This window comes from Choloepus didactylus, chromosome 15 (genome assembly GCF_015220235.1).
Source record: "Choloepus didactylus isolate mChoDid1 chromosome 15, mChoDid1.pri, whole genome shotgun sequence".
NCBI lineage: Eukaryota > Metazoa > Chordata > Mammalia > Pilosa > Megalonychidae > Choloepus > Choloepus didactylus.
In genome coordinates, this window is record NC_051321.1 from 78286060 (window position 1) to 78303809 (window position 17750).

Sequence of the window (17750 nt, forward strand, 5' to 3'; positions counted from 1 at the left end):
GCTAGGGAGTTACAAAAGAATTGGAAGACACCAGAACATCTGCACAATTCTTATCTTAAGGAACAATGTTGTTTGGGAGTTATGGAATTAGCTTTGCCATCTCCCCAGCTTTTAACTCATCCCATTTCTGAGCCTCCTCAAACCTTGTTCTGGTGACAGGTTAGCAGTATCCTCTTTATCTCCCTACGGGTAGTGAAGGTTCATGTTAATAGTAAAAAGAATTCCAAATTGAAATAAATTTTCAAAATACAATGCAGTATTTTACTACTTGCATACCCGGTTTATTGGAGTGGAAATATATAGTGTAGGCACAAACATTTATTCGTACACACGTGCATGAGAGACTTCCTACCTGACTTGTCTATACTGAAAAAGTTATTGCTGGGTGTTCTAGTTTGCTAATGCTGCTGGAATGCAAAACACCAGAGATGGATTGGCTTTTATAAAAAGGGGGTTTATTTGGCTACACAGTTACAGTCTTAAGGCCATAAAGTGTCCGAGGTAACACATCAGCAATCGGGTACCTTCACTGGAGGATGGCCAATGGCGTCCGGAAGACCTCTGTTAGCTGGGAAGGCATGTGGCTAGCGTCTGCTCCAAAGTTCTGGTTTCAAAATGGCTTTCTCCCAGGACGTTCCTCTCTAGCAAGCTTGCTCCTCTTCAAAACGTCACTCACAGCTGCACTGAGTTCCTTCTCTTTGAGTCAGCTCATTTATATGGCTCCACTGATCAAGGCCCACCCTGAATGGGTGGGGCCATGCCTTCATGGGAATATCCCATCAGAGTCATCACCCACAGCTGGGTGGGGCACATTCCAAGCAAATCTAATCAGCACCAAAACATCTGCCCCACAAGACTACATCAAAGATAACGGCTTTTGGGGGACACAATACATTCAAACTGGCACACTGGGTAAGCAGAAGCAGCACCCTGTGGGCAGACAAGCTGGCTGTCTAGCTACTGAATGTCAGAGTTGGCGCCAGGATCTTTTCACATCATTTCAGAAAAGGTACAAAGGCTTCATGATCACACTATTACATTCTATAGTTGACTTTATTTTATTAGAGCATAAAATAAGATCAAGAGCAGATTTATCACCCAATCCAAAGGGATTATCACCCAATATTATCATCAGTCCCTATCTGGCTTCAAGAATATTTATCTTTAAAATGTTCTTGGAAAAGGTGGGTTTCCTTCCTATATAACAACTATTTTGCAAATCTCTAGCTCCCCATCACATAGGGTCAGCAGCAACATCATCACTTTGGACATATGTGACTATGTTGGCATGAAATTTTTAGTATTCAACATAGTGAATAACTTACTTCAGCATTCGTTGTGTAAAAACAAGAATTCTTTTAAGCAGAGGCACACAGAACCCCAAATAGATTCTAACTCAAAGAGAATTGTCAGGGAATGGAAAACATCTCTTTGCTCTTTTGCCACACATCCCCAAACATCTATTTAAACCCTCACCAATAAGGATGAATTCATGGGCATTGAGAAGGGAAGCCTCTTTGTTATCCTCACTGAAGGAAGAGACAATTCACTCTTCTTCTGGGCATGTTCAGTGCCTGGAATCCCCTCAGGTGAATTAGTTTCACCCTCTTCCCAGGAACAAAGCAGGCACATATATCCTGGCATGACAGTTCCAGTCCTAGTTGCCAACAGGGGCTACTTAGGTAGGGACGCCCTGAGGTCTGCTTCCACCAAAGCCTCAGAATTTTAGCCTGAAGCCAACAAATCCACATGATGTTGTGGGCAATGCCCGTTATATATTGCAACTGGAAGGCAAGAACAGAATGGGCTGTGATGACAGTCTACTCCCATCCCACCTTGTACATGTGAGGAAGTTACAACTCAAGGAGGTGATTAGTAAATATCAGGGTGTAGTCAGAATTAATCCCTTTCAATTTTCTTCTTAATGTTAAGTGTTAAATGGATTACTTAGAAGTCACAGGGTTGATCTGTATTTGGTCTTTACATTTAAGTCCCTCTTGTAGAAAATTCCCAGGCTTTGGGACATCAGACTTCTGGCTTGGCGAGACTACTGCTTCTTATCACATGGGAGAGTCAACTCTAACACAGGAAATCCCATTTATGAGGACATTTGGGGGAAATGGGCATCATTTTGCCAAGCTCTTGGTGCTCTCTAACTTGGTCAGCATCATAAATTCTTATTTGTTCTGATCTTATTTCCCACTAGATCAGAGCCCTGATTATCAGGTTTTATCCAGTAAGTGCAGACTTTTTGGTAGGCACTTGTGATTCAGTTTATGTTTATGTATTTATTTTATTTGAAAGCAAAATATCAATTAATGAATAAAATAACATATTCAGAATGTGTTTTTTTTAGACCCCAGATGTTAAGCATTCTTTGGTAGATATGTGATTAGCCATAAGACATGCTTGGACTGGTATATCACTATAACTGTCAATAGAGTTAACAAGATGAACAAAACTTTAGCATATCATTTCTACAAGTTTTATTTGCAGTCTTCTTGGGGTGAGAAAGTTCTAATGTCATTAAGACATCCTCACCTCTGAATATATATATCATGTATATGAAAACTGTATGTATTTATGGTAGTTATTACTTTCTATTTTAAATTTTATTTTAAATTTCTGGAAGAAACATGTATAAGGATTTGTCCAAAGTTCGTGTTTTGTTCTTGATAACCTGTGTCCGGAACCTATACTGCTAAGTGTTTGTTCTTCTTCTTTGAGAGAGCAGACATTTGATTTAACATGAGAATGATAAAACTCAGGACTCTTTGTCATGATTTTCAAAAAAGGTACTGGATTTTTCTAAAGGGTTGTTAAGGAAGTGAAGCCAATCTGCCTTTATTAAACGTTTGATAACATCAATACTGCAGCCAACCAGATCTCTGAGGAAGTTTGTTTCTATGGAAGGCTGAGCCTGGGTTTTAACACTGACATGTAATTGAATTTACTGAAAGGATCATATCCTACCATTGACTATCCTTTACTTAGCTGGCATTTCTGAATGCATTTCTTCATAAATTATTTTGAAGACTGAACATCATAATAATAGCTCTTTTAGAATGCTAAATTAAATTTCCAAAAGCACTGGAAAAATTAATAAACTGGATATACCCATAATGAAATGGCAAATTTTTAAAGACTAAATTTCATACAAATGTAATAGTTTTAAATAGGCTTGTTCATGAGAAAATAGATAAGAAAAATATTCAAAAATATTAATAGAGTTGAAACTTCTTGTGACCATTTTTGTATTTACCAGATTTCTAAGCTGTCCTTAATAAATATGTGTTTAAAATATGTTTAAAAGTTAAATTAATAAATAGAAGATTCCAAAATGAGGAAGCAAGATAACGTGAAGTCCAGATCATGGGCTTTAGAATATAGGCTCTGGCTTGACGATAGTTGGTTGTGGATCTTGGGCAAACCTCCTTTGCCCAATTGTTCATTGTGAAAGAATAATAATAATATGCATGTCATAATGTTGCTGAGAAAGATACATGAGAATGCCCTCAGAGCACGTTGCCCATCCTAAAACAAGATATTAACTATTACTTTCATATTAATATCAACAAATTGATTACTTCTCAAACAGAAAAAAATTTTGGAGCATACCTATAATAATTTATTTTCTGAATAAGGATATAGCCACTAGTTTTTAATTAAAACAAATATTTAAGCTCATTCTTTTAACCATTTGGTGAAATCTATGGTGTTTTCCCATATTCAAAGTTGATAACAGTTCTATTTTCTCATCAAGTTACCCAAAGGAGCCACATATCTATGGAAATATAGATGCAAAAGAACATGATTCTTGCTTATTTACATATGTGAACATCACTTATTCATTTTTTTCCAGAAATTGAAGAAATGAAAATGTAGGAGTTATTGATTTCACTATTCATGGACAAGCTTTCCTACTTACTCTGTGACCTTAAATCAGTTTACCCCTGTGTGCCTCAGGGCCAGTGAAGGAGCTTTCAGGGGTAACCTATAGAAAAACCTCCTGAAAATGCCTTCAACAATAGCACACTCTGAGCACAGTAGCTCCAGACTTGGCTAATTCAGGCTCCACCATAATGTCCAAGATTTAGGTTTTCTCCCAACCATCTATTCTGCCATCTTCAGTATGTCCATTTTGTTCTCAGCTTTCCCCTCATGCATGCACATTGGCTCAGCACAATCAGGAATCACCCACAGACATTAACATCTCCAGTGGAAAGGGAACAGATACTTGTCTTATATTATTTCCTTCTTTAGACTGAGAAACCCTTTCCCACAAGGTGCACCCACATCCCAACATCCCCACTCTACTCCCTGTCTCCCTGGCCCCCTTTCCAACCAATCACTGGCAAGAGAAGTGAAGTCATAGTGGTGTAGAGAGGTGTGAGATTTCTCTGATTGGTTGGAAAGGGGAATGAGATTGCTCTGATTGGTTAGAAAGGGGAGTGAGATCATTCTGATTTGTTAGAGTAGTCAGGATCTACCTCTGAGCTGGAGGAGAAGGTGTCTTCCTTGATGGTTGGTTATTTCAATAAAAGATACTTGAATAAATTTTTGTTAAGGACAAAAAGGACATGGGTGAAATTGCACATTATCCACATTATCTTCTGCAACCTTAATTTCAGTTTCCAATAATGTGGGGGATATGCCAATCTGCTAGTATCACAGGATTGTTTTTAGGGAATATGAATGTCACAGCATCCACTTACAGACAGGCCAGCAGCTCTCAAATGAATGGCAGTACTTTTACTATGTGTCCAACACTCCTCAGCCAACTATGTTTACAACCCTAATCTCCCCTTCACCTGTTTTCTCGCTGTTCGGCCAGTATATACAGAGCTCATCATTTACTCCTCACAATGGCTTTTACATCTCCAAAGTTGCATGGTTTTTCTTTGTACTTATCTATATGGCCATAGTTATTCAGACACTCTATAAGCTTTGTGTGCCATGTCCTATTTTATGTTTGTGTGTCTATTGTTCCATTCATTTGCATCTAGCATTGACCATGTACTACGTGTGAGGTTCCATGCTACAGGCACAATGAAGATGGCTGAGGAGTTTATAATCCAGTAGAGGAGATAACATGGGTTGGGATTGTATATGTAAAATGAGCAAGACAGGTTCTGCCCCTACCTTCTGGAGCTCACAGAAGTAGCTCCAGATTTCTTCTGTTGAAACTTTCTATATTGTATTATTTACACATGCTTTTCTTTACCCACACTGCTCTTCTCTTGCATGCATGCTTATGACAATTTTGCACCTCATTATAGAGGGCACTGAAGAAATGGATCAGTCTGAGCAACTCTTGATCCTTGTGACCAATGCTCACTTATTCCAGTAGCCAGAATACCTGGTTTTAAATTAAGGCTGCCTCATTTATCCTCTGTGTGCCTCAGTTTCCTTGTAGAGTTAAGGGCCGGCCTCACCAGATCAGGGTGTGCTGGTTTGAATATATTATGTCCCCCAGAAAAGGCCATATTCTTTGATGTAATCTTGTGTGGGCAGACATATCTGTGTTGATTAGATTGTAATTCTTTGAGTGTTTCTGTGGAGATGTGCCCCACCCAACTGTGGGTGATGACTCTGATTGGATAATTTCCATGGAGGTGTTGCCCCACCCTGAAAGGGTGGGTCTAAATTAATCACTGGAGTCATATAAACGAGCTGACAAACAGAAGGAACTCAGTGCAGCTGTGAATGACATTTTGAAGAGGAGCTACAGCCAAGAGGGACACTTTGAAGAAAGCACAGGAGCTGCAGATGAGAGACAGTTTGAAGATGGCCATTGAAAGCAGACTCTTGCTCCGGAGAAGCTGAGAGAGGACAAATATCCCAAGTGCAACTAAGAGTGACATTTTTGAGGAACTGCAGCCTAGAGAGGAACGTCCTGGGAGAAAGCCATTTTGAAACCAGAACTTTGGAGCAGATGCCAGCCACGTGCCTTTCCAGCTAATAGAGGTTTTCCGGACACCATTGGCCATCCTCCAGTGAAGATACCTGATTGCTGATGTGTTACCTTGGACACTTCATGGCCTTAAGACTGTAACTGTGTAACCAAATAAACCCCCTTTTATAAAAGCCAATCCATCTCTGATGTTTTGCATTCCAGCAGCATTAGCAAACTAGAACACAGGGAGAATAAAATTGAGATCGGTCATGGGAAAGTATGACACCGGTGGATGCTAAGTGGATAGTTGCCCCATACCTTCTGGCAAAGAGCAGGATCTTTCTCATTTATAATAGTACATTCCGGTTCCATGAGGCTGTGAAAGGCATGAACTAGGTGGCTTCTAATCCCCTTCCTTCCTTAACAGATATGCTAGAAGCCATTAATTATATAGAGCAAAATGCAGTATCAAGTACCCCAAGATGTACTTTAGGAAAGGGAGTCCACAAAAGGCAACTTCCTTCTACATTGTAAAATGACCAGGTCTTCCTTCTTTTTTTAGTGTGCCCAGGGAGAACTCAGATGGCTAACAGTTTAGCGTGCATGCTCTCCTCCCCGAAAACTGTTGTCATCCCTTGTTCTGGCCACTCTGGGCTGAGGTCTTTTGAGCAATTGTGACCCACTAAGAAGGACTGATTTGTCTTTAGTACTCAGCCGGTGCCCATTTCTTTACGTCCCAGGATTTGTTTTCTCGCTGCCTCTGGCCCTGCGGTTGCGGCTTGTTGCCAGTTCAGTTCAAACACAGGAACCCTTTCCCATTTTTCTCTGGGTTTGATTTCCCTTTGCATTTATCTGTTTCCATCAATGCAAGATACTGAAAGGTCCAAATTGATTTTCCTTCTCAAAACATGAAAGGTCTGTTTTTTTTTTTTTTTTTTTTTTTTTTTTTTTTTTTTTTTTTTTCTTTTTTTTCTTTTTTTTCTTTTTTTTTTTTTTTAAATCATCATTTTATTGAGATATATTCACATACCACGCAGTCATACAAAACAAATTGTACTTTCGATTGTTTACAGTACCATTACATAGTTGTACATTCATCACCTAAATCAATCCCTGACACCTTCATTAGCACACACACAAAAATAACAAGAATAATAATTAGAGTGAAAAAGAGCAATTGAAGTAAAAAAGAACACTGGGTACCTTTGTCTGTTTGTTTCCTTCCCCTACTTTTCTACACATCCATCCATAAACTAGACAAAGTGGTGTTTGGTCCTTATGGCTTTCCCGATCCCATTGTCACCCCTCATAAGCTACATTTTTATACAACTGTCTTCGAGATTCATGGGTTCTGGGTTGTAGTTTGATAGTTTCAGGTATCCACCACCAGCTACCCCAATTCTTTAGAACCTAAAAAGGGTTGTCTAAAGTGTGCATAAGAGTGCCCACCAGAGTGACCTCTCGGCTCCTTTTGGAATCTCTCTGCCACTGAAGCTTATTTCATTTCCTTTCACATCCCCCTTTTGGTCAAGAAGATGTTCTCCGTCCCACGGTGCCAGGTCTACATTCCTCCCTGGGAGTCATATTCCACGTTGCCAGGGAGATTCACTTCCCTGGGTGTCTGATCCCACGTAGGGGGGAGGGCAGTGATTTCACCTTTCAAGTTGGCTTAGCCAGAGAGAGAGGGCCACATCTGAGCAACAAAGAGGCATTCAGGAGGAGACTCTTAGGCACAAATACAGGGAGGCCTAGCCTCTCCTTTGCAGCAACCGTCTTCCCAAGGGTAAAACTTATGGTAGAGGGCTCAACCCATCAAACCACCAGTCCCCTATGTCTGTGGTCATGTTAGCAACCATGGAGGTGGGGTAGGCGAATACCCCTGCATTCTCCACAGGCTCCTCAAGGGGGCACTACATCTTTTTTTTTTTTTTTTTTCCCTTGTTTGTCTTTTTTTTTTTTTTTTTTTTTTTTTAACTTTCCCTTCTTTTTTCAAATCACCTGTATGAAAAAAAAAGTTAAAAAGAAAACAAACATACAATAAAAGAGCATTTCAAAGAGACCATAGCAAGGGAGTAAGAAAAAGACAACTAACCTAAGATAACTGCTTAACTTCCAACATGTTCCTACTTTACCCCAAGAAAGTTACATAATATAGCAACATTTCAGTGAACTTGTTCCTACTACAACCATCAGAAATTAACAGACCATAGTCATTTCTGGGCATCCCCAGAACGTTAAATAGCTTATCTGTTCTTCCTGGATTATTGTTCCCCCTTCCTTAATTGCTCTCTACTGCTAGTTCCCCTACATTCTACATTATAAACCATTTGTTTTACATTTTTCAAAGTTCACATTAGTGGTAGCATATAATATTTCTCTTTTTGTGCCTGGCTTATTTCGCTCAGCATTATGTCTTCAAGGTTCATCCATGTTGTCATATGTTTCACCAGATCGTTCCTTCTTACTGCCGCGTAGTATTCCATCGTGTGTATATACCACATTTTATTTATCCACTCATCTGTTGAAGGACATTTGGGTTGTTTCCATCTCTTGGCAATTGTGAATAATGCTGCTATGAACATTGGCGTGCAGATATCTGTTCGTGTCACTGCTTTCCGATCTTCCGGGTATATACCGAGGAGTGCAATCGCTGGATCGAATGGTAGCTCTATATCTAGTTTTCTAAGGAACTGCCAGACTGACTTCCAGAGTGGCTGAACCATTATACAGTCCCACCAACAATGAATAAGAGTTCCAATTTCTCCACATCCCCTCCAGCATTTGTAGTTTCCTGTTTGTTTAATGGCAGCCATTCTAACCGGTGTTAGATGGTATCTCATTGTGGTCTTAATTTGCATCTCTCTAATAGCTAGTGAAGCTGAACATTTTTTCATGTGTTTCTTGGTCATTTGTATTTCCTCTTCAGAGAACTGTCTTTTCATATCTTTTGCCCATTTTATAATTGGGCTGTCTGTACTATTGTCATTGAGTTGTAGGATTTCTTTGTATATGCAAGATATCAGTCTTTTGTCAGATACATGGTTTCCAAAAATTTTTTCCCATTGAGTTGGCTGCCTCTTTACCTTTTTGAGAAATTCCTTTGAGGTGCAGAAACTTCTAAGCTTGAGGAGTTCCCATTTATCTATTTTCTCTTTTGTTGCTTGTGCTTTGGGTGTAAAGTCTAGGAAGTGGCCTCCTAATACAAGGTCTTGAAGATGTTTTCCTACATTATCTTCTAGGAGTTTTATGGTACTTTCTTTTATATTGAGATCTTTGGTCCATTTTGAGTTAATTTTTGTGTAGGGGGTGAGGTAGGGGTCCTCTTTCATTCTTTTGGATATGGATATCCAACTCTCCCAGCCCCATTTGTTGAAAAGACCATTATGGCTCAGTTCGGTGACTTTGGGGGCCTTATCAAAGATCAGTCGGCCATAGATCTGAGGGTCTATCTCTGAATTCTCAATTCGATTCCATTGATCTATATGTCTATCTTTCTGCCAGTACCATGCTGTCTTGGCAACTGTGGCTTTATAATAAGCTTCAAAGTCAGGGAGTGTAAGTCCTCCCACTTCGTTTTTCTTTTTTAGAGTGTCTTTAGCAATTCGAGGCATCTTCCCTTTCCAAATAAATTTGATAACTAGCTTTTCCAAGTCTGCAAAGTAGGTTGTTGGAATTTTGATTGGGATTGCATTGAATCTGTAGATGAGTTTGGGTAGAATTGACATCTTAATGACATTTAGCCTTCCTATCCATGAACATGGAATATTTTTCCATCTTTTAAGGTCCCCTTCTATTTCTTTTAGTAGAGTTATGTAGTTTTCTTTGTATAGGTCTTTTACATCTTTGGTTAAGTTGATTCCTAGGTACTTGATTTTTTTAGTTGCTATTGAAAATGGTATCTTTTTCTTGAGTGTCTCTTCAGTTTGTTCATTTCTAGCATATAGAAACATTACTGACTTATGTGCATTAATCTTGTATCCCGCTACTTTGCTAAATTTGTTTATTAGCTCTAGTAGGTGTATCGTTGATTTCTCAGGGTTTTCTAGATATAAGATCATATCATCTGCAAACAATGACAGTTTTACTTCTTCTTTTCCAATTTGGATGCCTTTTATTTCTTTGTCTTGCCGGATTGCCCTGGCTAGCACTTCCAGCACAATGTTGAATAACAGTGGTGACAGCGGGCATCCTTGTCTTGTTCCTGATCTTAGAGGGAAGGCTTTCAGTCTCTCACCATTGAGTACTATGCTGGCTGTGGGTTTTTCATATATGCTCTTTATCATGTTGAGGAAGTTTCCTTCAATTCCTACCTTTTGAAGTGTTTTTATCAAAAAGGGATGTTGGATTTTGTCAAATGCTTTTTCAGCATCTATTGAGATGATCAATTGATTTTTCCCTTTCGAGTTTTTAATGTGTTGTAATACATTGATTGTTTTTCTGATGTTGAACCATCCTTGCATGCCTGGAATGAACCCCACTTGGTCATGGTGTATGATTTTTTTAATGTGTCTTTGGATTCGATTTGCAAGTATTTTGTTGAGGATTTTTGCATCTATATTCATTAGGGAGATTGGCCGGTAGTTTTCCTTTTTTGTAGCATCTTTGCCTGGTTTTGGTATTAGATTGATGTTAGCTTCATAAAATGAGTTAGGTAGTGTTCCATTTTTTTCAATGTTTTGAAAGAGTTTGAGTAAGATTGGTGTCAGTTCTTTCTGGAAGGTTTGGTAGAATTCCCCTGTGAAGCCATCTGGCCCTGGGCATTTATTTGTGGGAAGATTTTTGATGACTGATTGGATCTCTTTGCTTGTGATGGGTTGGTTGAGGTCTTCTATTTCTTCTCTGGTCAGTCTAGGTTGTTCATATGTTTCCAGGAAATTGTCCATTTCTTCTACATTATCCAGTTTGTTGCCATACAGTTGTTCATAATATCCTCTTATAATTTTTTTAATTTCTTCAGGATCTGCAGTTATGTCACCTTTTTCATTCATTATTTTGTTTATATGGGTCTTCTCTCTTTTTGATTTTGTCAGTCTAGCTAGGGGTTTGTCAATCTTGTTGATCTTCTCAAAGAACCAACTTTTGGTGATATTTATCCTTTCTATTGTTTTTTTGTTCTCTATGTCATTTATTTCTGCTTTAATCCTTGTTATTTCTTTTCTTCTACTTGGTTTAGGATTGGTTTGCTGTTCATTTTCTAGCTTCTTCAGTTGATCCATTAGTTCTTTGATTTTGGCTCTTTCTTCCTTTTTAATATATGCGTTTAGTGCTATAAATTTCCCCCTTAGCACTGCTTTTGCTGCATCCCATAGGTTTTGGTATGTTGTGTTCTCATTTTCATTCGTCTCTATATATTTAGCAATTTCTCTTGCTATTTCTTCTTTAACCCACTGATTGTTTAGGAGTGTGTTGTTTAACCTCCAGGTATTTGTGAATTTTCTAAGTCTCTGATGGTTATTGACTTCTAATTGTATTCCATTGTGGTCAGAGAATGTGCTTTGAATAATTTCAATCTTTTTAAATTTATTGAGGCTTGTTTTATGTCCCAGCATATGATCTATTCTGGAGAAAGTTCCGTGAGCACTAGAAAAGTATGTGTATCCTGGTGATTTGGGATGTAATGTCCTGTATATGTCTGTTAAATCTAATTCATTTATCAGATTGTTTAGGTTTTCAATTTCCTTATTGGTCTTCTGTCTGGTTGATCTATCTATAGGAGAGAGTGATGTGTTGAAGTCTCCCACAATTATTGTGGAAACATCAATTGCTTCCTTTAGTTTTGCCAATGTTTCTCTCATGTATTTTGTGGCACCTTGATTGGGTGCATAGACATTTACGATTGTTATTTCTTCTTGCTGAATTGCCCCTTTTATTAGTATGTAGTGGCCTTCTTTGTCTCTCAAAACATCCCTGCATTTGAAGTCTATTTTATCTGAGATTAATATTGCTACACCTGCTTTCTTTTGGCTGTAGCTTGCATGAAATATTTTTTTCCATCCTTTCACTTTCAATTTCTTTGTGTCCCTGTGTCTAAGATGAGTCTCTTGTATGCAACATATTGATGGTTCATTTTTTTTGATCCATTCTGCGAATCTATATCTTTTAATTGGGGAGTTTAATCCATTTACATTCAACGTTAAAACCGTGAAGGCATTTCTTGAATCGGCCATCTTATCCTTTGGATTATGTTTGCCATATTTTTCCCTCTCTCTATTAATATCCTTTATTGTACCCATACCGAATCTCTTTAGTACTGAACCTTTCTCCAAGTCTCTCTGTCCTGTCTTTGTTTCTCTGTCTGTAGGGCTCCCTTTAGTATCTCCAGTAGGGCAGGTCTCTTGTTAGCAAATTCTCTCAGCATTTCTTTGTCTGTGAAAAATTTAAGCTCTCCCTCAAATTTGAAGGAGAGCTTTGCTGGATAAAGTATTCTTGGCTGGAAATTCCTCTCTCTCAGAATTTTAAATATATCGTGCCATTGCCTTCTCGCCTCCATGGTGGCTGCTGAGTAGTCACTACTTAGTCTTATGCTGTTTCCTTTGTATGTGGTGAATTGCTTTTCTCTTGCTGCTTTCAGAACTTGCTCCTTCTCTTCTATGTTTGACAGTGTGATCAGTATATGTCTCGGAGTGGGTTTTTTTGGATTTATTCTATTTGGAGTTCGCTGAGCATTTATGATTTGTGTATTTATGTTGTTTAGAAGATTTGGGAAGTTTTCCCCAACAATTTCTTTGAATACTCTTCCTAGACCTTTACCCTTTTCTTCCCCTTCTGGGACACCAATGAGTCTTATATTCGGACGCTTCATATTATCTATCATATCCCTGAGGTCCATTTCGAGTTTTTCAATTTTTTTCCCCATTCTTTCTTTTATGCTTTCATTTTCCATTCTGTCATCTTCCAGGTCACTGATTCGTTGTTCAACTTCCTCTAGTCTTGTACTATGAGTGTCCAGAATCTTTTTAATTTGGTCAACAGTTTCTTTAATTTCCATAAGATCATCCATTTTTTTATTTAGTCTTGCAATGTCTTCTTTATGCTCTTCTAGGGTCTTCTTGATTTCCTTCATATCCCGTACTAGGGTCTCATTGTTCATCTTTAGTTCTTTGAGTAGCTGCTCTAGGTGTGTCTCTTCTGGTCTTTTGATTTGGGTGCTTGGGCTTGGGTTATCCATATCGTCTGGTTTTTTCATATGCTTTATAATTTTCTGTTGTTTTTGGCCTCGTGGCATTTGCTGTCCTTGATAGGGTTCTTTTAGGGTTTGTAGACCAGTTGAAGTCCTTATCTCTAATTTATCAGATCTACAGCTTCGTGGAGTACACTTTCTCTAACTAACCAGCAGGTGGCGTCCACGAGCCACCTGTTCTCCACAAGCCAGATCTCCCCTGCTTAGCCTTTTTGGTGAGTGGGGGAGTGAGTCTTGTGGGGCCCAATTGGTGTCCCAAGCTTGCGTGTGTAGTTGGTGTTGCCTGCCCTGTATGTGGGGCGTGTTTCTGGGCAGTCGGGGAGGGGGGGTGGCCCTAACAATCAAATCTCCCTGATGATCCTAGAGTTTTAAAGCTACTGCAATAGTCTAATCCTTCAGTTCAGTCCTGCCACAGTTTGTCTCTGCCACTGACCCACAAGTCTTTGGTATTGGCGTATGGCTCCTGAGACTTGCAAGTGGGCCCCTCTTCCAGGCTGTGCACCCCGGGTCCTCTGTTGAGGGATGACTGTGCTATGTCACAGGTGAGTGCCGTCCCCCCAGGGCAGTTCTGGGCTGCTGGGCTGTGTTGGGAGGCTCCCAGTCTGCTCAAATGATGGCTGAATGGGGCTCTGTTAATTCACACTGCTCCCCCTTCCCAGCTCTGGGACATTCAGCTGAGGTTGCAGGGAAGGCTAATGTCCACGCCCAGTTTTGTGGTGTGTGCCTGTTATTTGAAGCACTTCCGTCACACTGGGTTGTCTGGGGCAGCTCTGGGCTATGGGGCTGGCGATGGGCAGGAGTGTTTCCTGTCCACCAGGATGGTGGCTGTGAGCGGACACCCCCCTTTTCTTGGGAAGTTGTGTTGTTTAGTGAATTTTCTCAGCCACTGGATTATTGCCTTTTGTCTCAGAGCTCTCTTATTTCTGCTCTTGACTTGACGTGCCCAAATTTCAATTCTTTGAAGCTTTCTGTATTGAGCTTCTTAGAGTAATTGTTTTAGAAAAAGCAAAAAGGATTTAAAAAAAAAAAAAAAAAAACGGCCCTCCTCAGAGATCTAATGGGTTATTGAAATGCTAATAGACAAAGCAACCAGGGCCATTAAGGAAAGGTGCCCTGGGCAGAGAGATCAGCCTTGCTTCGGGATTTGCATATGCGCCTCAAGGCCTGATCTCCGCCCTTCCCCTTTCTGTGTTCACCAGAACTCCAAAAATCCTCTGCTTTTACTTTGGAGCTTCTCGTGTTGTTTTCCTTCTATGCCCGTCTCCTCTCTGCTGGGCTGGCTGCTCTCAGAGTCTCTGGTGTCTGGCCTCAGTCTATCTATGGTTGGAGTTTGAATCAGTAGAATGAGTTTCCGATGAGAGCAGCCACTGCAATTCTCCCTTCTCCTTCCTGGAGCTGACAGCCCCTCCTCCCCCGGGACTGAGCCTGGCAGGGAGGGGCGCGGGTCCCCTGGCCGCAAAAACTTACAGATTTCGCTGATCTCAGCAGTTCCACGTTTTCATGAGTGTTGTATGAAGTATGCCCAAAGACAGATTGCTCTGTGGTGTCCAGTCCACGCAGTTCCTGGCTTTTTACCTACTTTCCTGGAGGAGTAACTAAAACATACAGCTCACCAGTCTGCCATCTTGCCCCGCCCAATGAAAGGTCTGTTTTTTAAACTTCAGTATTTCCTTAGGAATTATCTCTGATCAATATATGTAAGAATTAAAGGGAAACTCCAAACTCCCCCGTTTGATTGTCAGTAACTCAGAGCAACCTGTTTACCCACTTGGATTCTTCCCAGCAGAAAATGTTAACAATTGTAATTATCACCATTATGCAGTATGTTCAATTGTACAATCAATATAATTGCCAAATGGAAATTATACAATAAATCTAATTGCTGCTTTACTCCTGTGCAGTATTTCAGTGGCACTTCATATTTATTTTGTCCTTTAATTAGTAACAGGTGTAATTACATTAGTGCTCTCAGAGCCGAAGCAATTGGCAGGAGTGGGCATAGGGTACGCATTGGGAGGGAGCTGGCATGGCGCGATCTCTGCTGGGTGTGCCTGAGGATGCCAGAGAGCCCAGCGAGCAGCCCCAAATCCAGCTGATGTGTGGACACTTTTGGTCTCAACTCCAGATCAAAAGCTTCCTGAAGTCCCTGAGACACACCACTATGCAGTCCCTCTTTGAGACTTCCAGGGCTCTGTTATACCTATTCTTCGTCTATCTAGATGAGTTTACTCCTTCAGTCACTTAGCAGGCATTTATAGAGCAGCAGGTATGTTGCCAGCTCCTGTTCTAGGTGCAGGGGACAGTCAGTGAACAAGAGTCAGGAAACTTCCAATCTAGTGGATAAAAGCTGAGGTTGCACATGAAACAAATCAAGAGATAAGATAAATTCATGGTGAGAAGTGCTGTGAAGAAAAAAATACGGTAACATACTAATGTCTTAAGGAGGGGTGCTGGTTTTGATGGGGTAATTGGGGAGATCTTTTAAAGATATGCCATATAAATTGAGATGTGAAAGATGAAGCAAGTTGTTCCAGCAGAGGGTATGACAATTCCGGAGGCCCTCAAGGAGGAAACTTTAGGAACAAGCTTAGGGCTTTCAAAGGGGAGAGGTATAGATGTAGACAGAGAGGGAGAGGAAGGGGGAGAGGGAGGGGTGTAGATGGGGAGGGGTTTAGATTTTAGAGGGTCTCTAAGTCATAATAAGGAATTTGGTATTTATTTTAAGTGCAATGGGAGGCCAGTGGAGGCTTTGGGGAAGGAGAGTAGCATAACCGATTTACAACCTATCGTGCTAATTCATATTTAATAATGAAATGTAGAGGAACAAGAATTGAAGGAAACCAAAGTGGAGCAAATTGCCGAAGTCATGATCAGTGTTACTGGACTGGGATGGTGCCAATGGAGATGGAAAGAAGAGTGATTACAAATTTTGGGCAGAACAGCTTCCACTGCTCACTGGTGGAGTTGATATGAATGGTGAGACAAAGACTGAAGTCCCTGATAGCTCTGGGCTTTGGCTTGGAATTTACTGAGATGGGTGATGTCTGGGGAAAAAAAAACAAAACAAAACATACTGGGGGTAGGAAAACAAATATTTTTCAGTTTGAAATGCTGTTAGGCATCCAGGTAGACTGTTAGATAAATATCCTGAAGGGAGCATCATTGTTGTAGAAATAAATACAAGACTAAATAGCACTGAGAATAACCCATCAACTCAGGTGAGATGCAGAGAAAAACATCAGAGACAGAAATCAGAAGAGATCCCAGGATTGAACTTGGGGTTGTTGCAACATTTAGAAGTCTTTGGAGCTCACACTGATGAGGAAGAGCCAGCAACAAAAATTCTGAAGAGCTGCCTGCAAGGTAGAAGGAAAGCTAGGAAACTCTGGATATCACTCCAGCCAAGAAAATACATTTAAAGAAGGGAGGGCATACTGTCATGAAATGTCACTGAGAGTAAGATGAAATCAAAGACATGGCTTTTGGGTTTGCAATGTGGAGACTGCTTGGCCTTGTCAGAACACTTTTAGTGGAGTGGCTGGGAGGCAAATCTTGAAGAGAAGATGTGAGTTGAGGATGTGCAGTCAACAAGAATACATGACTTTTGGAGAATGCTCTGACAAATAACAAGAAACCCAGTTGTAAGTGGTGGGGCACATGGGTCAAAGAAAGGCTGTTGGATATTTTTGAATGCACAAAAAATGTGGAGAATGAGAAATGGATGCTGGTGTGAGAAGTAAATAACAATGGAACAGAGTCCTTGAGTTGGTGAGAGGTAGAATCTAAAACACAAGTGAAGGAGCTGCGCCAGATAGGAACAGGGGCTTGTCTTCCCCTGCGAGAGGAGGGAAAGCAAGAGTGTGGGCACATATTCAGGAAGGTCAGTCCATGTGGTAGTGGGAGGCCTGTTGCTGCTTCCCAGTAGTTCGTGATCTAAGGAGAGAGACACAGTGTACCCCACTCGCTACATGAGTCATGCAGTGGTCTGAGCTGAGAGAAGCAGGTGCTGTGGGAGGGCAGTCGTGGGAGTGAGTTGCCTTCCCAAGTTTGACAGAGGAGGTGGCATCTGATTTAGGCCTTGAATAATACATACAATTTTGCTCATGTCATCTGATTTGGGCCTTGAATGGTACATACCATTGTGCTGTTAATTGACTTAGACATCAGCGTATGTAAGGGCATTTTCTATAGATGGCCCTAGTAAAATTAATTTTAATGAGAACAGCCAAGGAAGATGCAGGTTGATCTCTTCTTCCTAGCAATCCTATCTTTCTCCTAAACACTCCATCCCTCTCAGGCATCCAGGCCTTATCAAATGCCCGTCCTCCTAAAATTCTCTCTCCTTTTCCCTTGGTTAAGTTCTAATTATCCTTCACAGCTCAGTTGAAGTGTCACCTCTTCCAGAAAGCCTTCCCAACCCACTAATCAGCCCCTTATCAATTTGGGTTATATTCTTTGCTGTATGTAGGATAGTGGTTCTTATTTTATGGATGTGTTGGGATGGGCATTGGCCAGATGCACAGGGTTGAAAGAGAAGTGTGGTTGGCAGTTACCACCCCAGAGCTCAGGCAGGAGAGAGGGTCTGAGCTCCAGAGGGCTGAGCTAAGACCTATGCTGCTTGGGTTGTCTAATAAGAGAGTATTAGCATTCCTGGAAAAAGGAATTATTCATGTC

The 17750-nt window shown here is 40.5% G+C and overlaps 1 protein-coding gene across 1 annotated transcript in view; it reads left to right on the forward strand.

Annotated features, from left to right (window-relative positions):
• The window catches only part of NRG3 (neuregulin 3), a 1038857-nt gene that overhangs the window by 272400 nt on the left and 748707 nt on the right, over positions 1-17750 (forward strand). The gene's annotated exons all lie outside the window — the stretch shown is intronic.